Genomic DNA, 9,600 nt, shown 5'->3' with positions numbered 1-9,600 from the left:
TCAGGCACATCTCAACCGATTTTATTCAAAATAGGTGCGGGGACATTGACCTATATCATACATATGCATGTCAATATGTTTCACGATATGATCCAATATGGCACACCATGCGGCCATTTTGTTACCAATTTTTCATGTATGGAGCCATAACTCTGGCACATCTCAACCAACTTTATTCATCATAACTCAGACATTTATCATTGGATTTTATTCAAAGTTGGTACAAGAACAGTGACCCTTGTCATAAATATGCATGTCAATTTGTTTCATACTCCTATGCAATATGGCTGTCTTGTGGCTATTTCGTTATGATTTTGTCATGTACGGAGCTATAACTCAGACATATTTCCACCAGTATCATTCACATGTGGGGCAGGATGCGCTTACTATTTTCGAACACCTGACATCACTTCTTGGTCCTCTGGCCAGAGGTCGATCCATATATCTTTCTTTCATGAATTTGACTTTGTTTGTGTACCGTCTATTTACTGTCTGTTCTGTGCTGTTTTGTATCTATGTTTACAACTCTTGTCTTACAAATTCTGACCTAGTGTTATTGGATTATGGATTGGTATGATTGCGATTATTCAACGTTGGCACAAGGACATTGACCTACCTTATGTCATACATATGCACATCGCTTTGTTTAACGGCATGTAGCAGTATCATGTCAATTATTGAATTTTCGTACTTAGTCTGATATGTCAAGAAATACTGCATTAAATTTCATGAAACTTGGTACAGATGTTAAGCTCACATTACTTTAAGTAAAAAAAAAATTTATCAGTGTCAAGTTAGTTAATTTGTAATTGCATATGTAATGAACTTTCCCAATTAGAGTGATACCGGTATATCAACAGATACTGCGTTAAATTTGATGACACTTGGTAGAGATTTTGATCTCATAGTGTTGTAAATACAAATCAATGACACTTAGTAGTATCATTTATTATATAGATTAATTGCTAGTTTGCATTTACATAATGGGTTTTTAGTCCCCACGGACGAGGTCCGACGGGGACTTGTAGATTGGGTCCCGTCCGCCCGTCCATCCGTCCGTCCGTCCTCAGCCGTTTCTCAGACACTGCGGAACCAATTTTGTTTAAACCTGGCACAAAGGCATAGCACTATGACCTACAGATGCACATTGATTTAATTTGCGATATGATTCAATATGGACGCAAGGTGGCCATATTTTTGCGTTTTTTTCATGTCTTTGAACCATAACTCAAAAACATCCTTGAACCGATTCTGTTCAAACTTGGCACAAAGGCATAACACTATGGCCTACATATGCATGTCAAATTAATTTGCAATATGATCCAATATGGGCGTGAGACGGCCATTTTGTTTGCGATTTTTTGTGTCTTTGAACCATTAACTCAAACATCCTTCAACCAATTCTGTTCAAACTTGGCACAAAGACAGAACACCAAGGCCAACATATGCATGTTGAATTATATTGTGATACGATCCAATATGGGCATGAGGCAGCCATTTTGATGCGATTTTTTCATGTCTTTGAACCATAACTCAAACATCCTTGAACCCATTTTGTTCAAACATGGCACAAAGGCAAAGCACTATGGCATACATATGCATGTATCAATTAACCTTGCAATAGGAGCCAATATGGCTGCAGAACTGCCATTTTGTTGGAATTGCATGTCTTTGAAGCTTAATTCAAAGGTCATTACACTGATTTTGTCCAAACTTGGCACAAAGATCATGCACTATGGCATACATATACATGTCAATTTACTTCGTGACATGTTCCAATATGGTGGCCAGATTGTCATTTTTAGCTCCCATGTATGCATATGAATATATGCAAATGGGAGGTATTCTTATAAGGTGGAAAAATGTCGTCTGTATGTATGTATGTCCGTCCACATCAAAACTCCTAAACTGTAGCACCTACTGTCTTAGTATTTGGTGTACAGGTGCACCTAGGGGTGGAGATGTGAATTTGTTCAAATGAACATGTCAGTGCCAAAAATATGCAAATGAGGGGAAAAAAAGGAAAAATCCTGCAAATGGCTAAAACTCAGTAAGCATTGGTCAGATTTCGTTGAAACTTGGTATGTAGATTTTTTTAGGTATTCTGAATATGTGTGCAAAAATTGGGATGAAATTTGCATGTTTGTATTTTTAGGGTATTTTTTTCCGTTTTAGTCAAAAAATCTTGTTCTCTGAAATCGCTCGTCTGATTACTATGAAACTTAATATTCATGTTCCTCAGGATGACTTCAGTCATGCTTGTACAAATTGTACTCAGTGATATTGTCATATTTGTAATTTTGGGGCAATTTTCCCATTTTTGATAATTTTTGTTTTTATCCAAAAACTACTGAATCAGTTTGATAGCTTTGATATTTGGTATACAGGTATCTAAGATTAATCTCAATATAATGTGTTGAAGGTATGTTGAAACTGGCAATTTTGTTTTATTTTTGGGGCAATTTTTGCCTTTTTTGGTCAAATTTTTTTCTCCTAAAGCTTCTGATCTGGTAGCTTTGATATCTAGTGTACAGGTTCCTGAGTTTATGTTAGTTAGATATATTTAAAATTAGGATGAAATCTGCAATTTTGTATTTTTGGGGACAATTATTCTCATTTTTGGTCAAAAAATTTGTTACTCAAAATTTACCAGTCTGATTGCTTTGATATTTAGTAAACCGGTTCTTAGGGTTTTTGTTAATAAGATATTTTGAAATTAAGTTGAAGTCCAGAAGTTTGAATTTTTGGGGCAACTTTGCGAAACTGTCAGTTTTACTGGGATATCTTTCATTTTGTATTTTAAGATTTTTTTTTGGTAATTTTATACCTACTGGAACTAAGAGTATATAATGTGGTGATTAAGTAAGCATTTGATATGGTAAACTGTATTTGGTGTTGAAATGTGGTAAAAAATCCTGGCAGATTTTGAAAAAATTCCAAACAAATGCCAATAAAAAATCCAGCCAGAGAAGGTTTGACAAAAAGAAAAGGTGGAAGAGTGGGGAAAAAAGAATGTACAATGGATCAGATAAAAAAGATAATGTACCTCATTGATCTTCCAGACACCGTCCCTTGTCAAATGGTCCACCCCGATGTATTTTTGCACGCAATTAACCATGCAGTGTATTTTAGTTTAAGATGTCAAGTTAGGTAAGGATTTGAAAGGAATAGTCAAGTTCACCACAGTTTAACTTTATCTCTTGTGTCATCATCCTTGTGTAATTGGTTAAGTTTGTAAGTTGTTCCAGATGTGGATGCACCAGCTTTTCTGGAAGAAAACAATGTTTACTTATCCCTGTAGGGTTTCTGAGCTGATGATTGTATGTTGAAATTTCTCCATGTATCTGGTGTATGGGCAAAGTGTAAACTTTGGTTGCATGTTATGTATTTCAGTCTATGTCAAATATTGTAAATGAAAAATCAAGAACAGATTGCTGTGTGCTTGTAAAAATAACATATTTGTCAATACATTTGTCTTAAAGATTATCACAGAAGTAGAAAAGGAAAAGAAACTAATCAAATTGCTGTAACATATTCACCCTCAGTGCCTGTATATAGGCCTATACTTAACTATTTTATCATTAAATTCAGCTGTTTGTTATACGGTATCTTTATCACTCTCCATGGGCCAAGGCACACTTGGGGTCAATGTCATCACTCTGTGCCAGTCTGTGTATGTCAGTCTGTCTATATGTATGTCCATGTTTCATACAATTGTTGACTTGTTTTGATAACTATATGGGAGCGAACAGTGATATTGTCACTATTTTTTCCCAATATAGCTGCCAGATGGTCATTTTTGGATTTCTTTATGTCTTTGAGGCTTAATCATATGCAAATATTCCTTATCCAATGTTGTTGAGACTTGGTACAAAGATAAAGTACTATGGCATACATATGCATGTCTACTAATTTTGTGCTATGGTCCATATGGTCAATAGACAGCCATTTGATTTCAATTTTGGTGTGATTTTTATATGTCTTTGAAACATAAACATAGGTCACTGTCCTTGGATGGACTGATTTTGTTTAAACGTGATATGGCTGCATTCTTGTGCACATTAATTTGTTTCATCATATGATCCTAAATGGCTGATTACCATAACATACCCGATCCCATACCATTTCTAAAATTCCACCAAACCATGTGTATAGTATGTGCCATCATGACACTAGAGGCAGTGAGGGCATCGTTATGTGTGATGTAATCAAAAGTTCCTTCAATGGTCATTACCGGCAGAGATGGGTCAATTTTATTGAACATTCCTCAGATTACTTTATTATGCAAGTCACAGGCCTGATGCAAACCGTTGCATCAATGTTATTCCACAGCTACCTAGACCACAGCTACCTAGACATCAAAGATTATAACAAAATGGAAAAGCGGGTACTATGTCATCAACGATGACTTGTTGTTTTTAGCATGGATGTCCGAAGTACTGCATCAAACCTTATGAATATGGTACCGGTGATAATCTGTCAGTGTTAGGATAGGATGCAAAAATGTTTGGCAGCATCCTGTAGATTAAGTACCAATCGATTCATATTAATGACCTTTTGTAATTAGCATAGCGGCTTACATGTGTTTTATGTTTTCACCACCATGGAACTTATTTTTGGCCATTAAGCCCCATCTGTATCGCAGTATTTTTAATCACAGACCTAATTAATGAAGATGACTCTTTCCTCTCAGAGTACTTGAAATTAAAGTACCCATTAACAAGTGGCGACTGTGTCATTGTCAATGACTTATTATCTGAGGAAAGATAATATAGCTTTACTACTGGTATTTGACATTGTTGCATTCGCTTCCATATGTATAGCGATGTTGATTGTAATGTTCCTTGTTTCATTGATGGCAATTAAGCATGTCATTAAAGCTATTTAATAAAATGCGATCAATGTTGTTCTCCTTTCTTTTTTGATTCAGTTAACAATGCAACTGAACTACAACTAACTAAAGTCATCAAACATATTTTGATCATCTGACAAATTTCTGTCTGTGTTAAAGCATGGATAGAAAATGTCACAAAAGGTTTAGATAATGTTACTGATTCTGATAAAACTATAGTACTGACATACTGTTGGTACGTAAAACTTCTGGTGTAATGCCTTGTTAATGGAAGCTATTCTTACAACCTAGAAATTGCATGTATATACAGTCAAATCTGTGTTAAGAGCCATTCATGCAGCACAGCCTCTCGTCTATAATGGCCACTTCGGAGCAGTCCCAACAAATTTTATGATAAAGCACCTGGATGTAGTGGGCAGCCTTTCAATGTCCTGTGTTGCAGTTTGATTGTATGTACATATGTACATCCATCAAACTCAAAAAGCCATGTACCGCTGTATACTGGCACTGGTTTGAAAATTGCTTAGTTTTTTTTTCAATTTGATCTAATATGACCCAAGTTTGATAATTTTAGGGCACAATTAGTATTTTAAGGACTCGTGAAACTGCACAACTATATATATCATTGAAACTTTGGCCCAATACAGCAATAAGTGACTTGAATCTGAAGATTTGCATCTTCAGATTGGTGCTGTGAATTTTTGTCAAAATATTTTATTGTTCAAATCTTCGATTTCTAGTCCCTTGTAAGGTAGTAGACTAGATACAAGTGAATTGATACCTAATCTTCATCGATGACCTCCCTTTTCAAGACAAGCGCATTTTAGACTAGAAAATTTCACATATTTTTCAACATTTCTAAGGTTGTGTTGTATATGGATGTAACACCCGTCAGGTTCAACCAACAAAGCAAGGGCATAATTGCACACACTAAAGCAGTTTAACTATCAAAGTGACGACTTTTTATACACACAAATATATCTGGTTCAGCCAACAAAGCAAGGGCATAATTGCACACACCAAAGTGGTTAACTATCAAAGTGACGACTTTTTATACACACAAATATATCTGGTTCAACCAACAAAGCAAGGGCATAATTGCACACACCAAAGTGGTTAACTACCAAAGTGACGACTTTTTATACACACAATATATCTGGTTCAAACAACAAAGCAAGGGCATAATTGCACACACCAAAGTGGTAACTACCAAAGTGACGACTTTTTATACCACAAACATATCTGGTTCAACCAACAAAGCAAGGGTATTATTGCACACACCAAAGTGGTTTAACTATTTTGAACATAGGAATTGATGGTGAAAATTCTTGCCTTCATAATTTTTCGAAGTTTATAAACTACTAGTGTTCCCTAAAAGCTAAATTTGTCAAATTTACATGCACAATATTAGCTCCCATATGGTACACGTATGAATGCAAGTACGTACAACTGTAGAACTGCTTCACATGGTTTGGATGCATGCTGGTCTGTAGCGAGCAGTGTGCTAAACGCAAAATCTCTACTGTAGTACTGGCCAAGTGGGCAGCAACTTTATAAAATCACTGGCCCTGAAGGAAATCAACTAGTCCGATCATCAGGTCAAATCCAAATATAGTGGAGATTTTTTACCCGCGCTCAGTATAGGGGCCAAGAACATGCGATTTAAAAAATAAAAAGGCACGTACCACTTCAAATTCTGACATCAAACTGTTTTTGTGCCTTTTAATATTCTTATTTCTTTTTTAATTCTGCAAATGAAAATGACAATCAAAACCAAAACTTGGGGCAACTGATCTCAGTGTTAAAAAAACATGAAATCAGTGAAACGGACTTGAATATGTCTCAACACGGTAATGCTAAGCATCCAGAAATCCGATCAGGGATGAGTAAATTTTGGCAGCATATATAAACACTGGATCACACACGAATGGAGTCAATACAACACTTGACTCTTCAAAAAACGATTCTGTCTTCTCCCCTTTGAGGACTCATCGTCAATACAAAAAATTAGGGCAGCTAATGAAGAGAAATAATACTGATGTGTTGAAACCCACGGTGAAAAATAAATCACAAATTTAAAATGCAAGCGTAATCATTACAGTGAGCATGGCAAATGGCCATCAAGGTCAAAATACAATGAAGACAGTACTTTGCATAATGTTTAAATATCGGACATTTACTTTCTAGCATCGAAATGTGACGTCCGACATATTTCCGTCATACATAACAATCTATATATCAGGTTAATATCGGTACCAGACGATACAAGAATGACCTGCCTTCTGTTGCGGCACGCCGGCTTGAGAAACTGCCAATATTTTACTTCATGCTGATTAATATCGGCGATTTTGGAACTCTCTATAGTAAACAATACTATGCAAATCTTGAATTATTTGCCCTACGTCTCGACACGCCGGATCTGTGAAATCACAAAAATTTACTCGATAATTTATATTGGCGACTGGGACCCTAATATCGTCACTAGAATGACTCGCCTTGTGTCTCGGGCACGTCTGGTCTATGTAAAATCACCGATGTTAATCAGCGATTTCTGGACAAATGTCTGATATATGTCCGATTTGCCACGTCACAGATCTTGCTAAGACCGCCTTCATCACTGCGGCTCGAACTTCGATACTAGACGATAATATACTTGTCAAATTGCGGGCAAATAATCGATGTTTATCTGGGATATACTACCTTACACATTTGGCCCCGTGGTCTAGGGACCAATCCCAACTTATGTAGTCCGACCCTAACTTAAATTATACAGTACTAGATTGTCTAAGATGGTGGGTAAATATCCAATATCGAAGATTTCACCACCTCACATATCTCACCATAGTGTTTGTCGAGGGTCTATGATCTGACCAAACAATTTTAATTTCGATACTGCATTGTCCAGTTAACCCAATTGGAACTAATTTGGAATAATGCATTTGATGGTGAAGTAATGTAATCTCATCTAATTTTCTTTTTACATTACACACTTGCTTTGATGAGTAATTTGCAATGTTGCAACATTCAGCTATACGGCACCAAACGAAACACTTTCGAGAAATTTGAAAAATATGGAAATCCAATTATCCCAAATTATTTCAAATCGTGTTGCACATGCATGATGGTAGATAGGCTAAACAATTACTCTTTTATGACCACGACGAGATCTCAAACCTAACACATGCTTACGAAATGGGAACATATCGAATAGCGCTCCTACTCTCGAGAGATAACGTGAGGTAAGGTCTTACGCTTTGCTGCAGTACCGATCACTCTGTTCACTTTTTATTTGCGAATTTCACGTTTTGCATATCTCTTGAAAGAATAAATTTCATATCTTTGGATAAGTTTGCCAGGTATTTAGCTTAGCAAAACATTCTGGTAAACTTCTGTACATAAGGGAAAGTCACTGGCCCGCATCTTTAGGAACAGCAGGACATCTTTCAAGAGTTATTGGTCTGGTACCGTACGGAAATCGCTGGTCTCGGGCCATCGGGTTATATAAAGATGCAAATGACCTAAAAACGTTATTTATTGATGAAAAACCGCCTTTTTAATTGCCTTGCGATTGGTTGTTCAGGATCCCACAGATGCTGTCTTTATGGCATGCCGAAACTATGCGTTCTCAAAATGCACTAGACGTTTAAATGTAGGAAAATTTGCATATGTAGAGAATATAATCACATTGTTACCAGAGGAACGTAGGATTAGTAATAGGTTGAACTTTGATTAAAATTGAAGGCAATCCTCTACAAATACTATATGCCCATATTTTATAAAAACGCAATATCATTGCTGACTGTACACATTGGGCAGTGTTGACAAGCTGAACACAGAGTATTTCATCATGCTTCATGGATTTGAACCACAAACGGCAGTTGATTCATAGAATAAAAACTCTGGGGAAAAGAGTCAAAGTTAGAGCTATTAGAGTCTTAAACTTTCTGTGAATTTATTTCATATTTGCACAAGGATTTTCCATAATGTGAATTTGAAATAAGGAGCAACATTCAAGGCTGGTAGAAATAAGCATTAACAACTCGCTACATTGCAAAAATATATTCAGGGGAATTACAAAGATAAACCATTTCATGTCTACAATATTAACACTAATATTGTCCAGTAAAAGCACATGCAGAGTCTAAAAAATGTGATACTGAGTCATTATTGGACAAAGTTGAAAGGAGGGGAATATAATTAAACATAGATCGTTTGCTTTTCCTAGTTTACCTTCTTTGTAGTTTGCAGGTGCTTTTGCATTAGTGGTGTCACTGTGATGGTAGGACGTGTTCAGACACACACATGCCCTAACATAGGGTGTCACTGTGATAGTAGGACATGTTCAGACACACACATGCCCTAACATAGATAGTAGAGAACAGGTTGACACACAAGCTTTCACATAGATAGTACGACAGTGCATGCCCTCACAACTCGGTCTGGCGTCATATGCACGAAGGTCCAATATATAGAGAACTAAGGCACTTAGAGTTTATATCTAGCGTGTGCCCCACTATTTAAGGGTCAGAGATTTTTTTTCTGCGTGTTATATGTACAAAGACCCACTCCTTCATGGTGTCCTCACAACGTAGGTTGGCAACAGGTGCCTTCACTATGTTATGAAGACACGTATAGGTGTGCGTGTGTGTGTGTGTGTGTTATGGATTTGTATCGTCGATATCTCTCAAACTCATCAAATGTCATGAAAATAGGTACACAGAATCTTTAGGATGGAAACTTGATCTGAC

The 9,600-nt window shown here is 36.5% G+C and overlaps 1 protein-coding gene across 1 annotated transcript in view; it reads left to right on the top strand.

The window, feature by feature from the left end:
- LOC139118431 (1-deoxyxylulose-5-phosphate synthase YajO-like) overlaps positions 1-9,600 on the top strand; it is a 388,145-nt gene that overhangs the window by 95,839 nt on the left and 282,706 nt on the right. The window lies entirely within an intron of this gene.

The sequence above is a fragment of the Ptychodera flava genome, chromosome 19, assembly GCF_041260155.1.
Source record: "Ptychodera flava strain L36383 chromosome 19, AS_Pfla_20210202, whole genome shotgun sequence".
Taxonomy (NCBI): Eukaryota; Metazoa; Hemichordata; class Enteropneusta; family Ptychoderidae; genus Ptychodera; species Ptychodera flava.
This window is presented reverse-complemented; position numbering and strand designations above follow the sequence as displayed.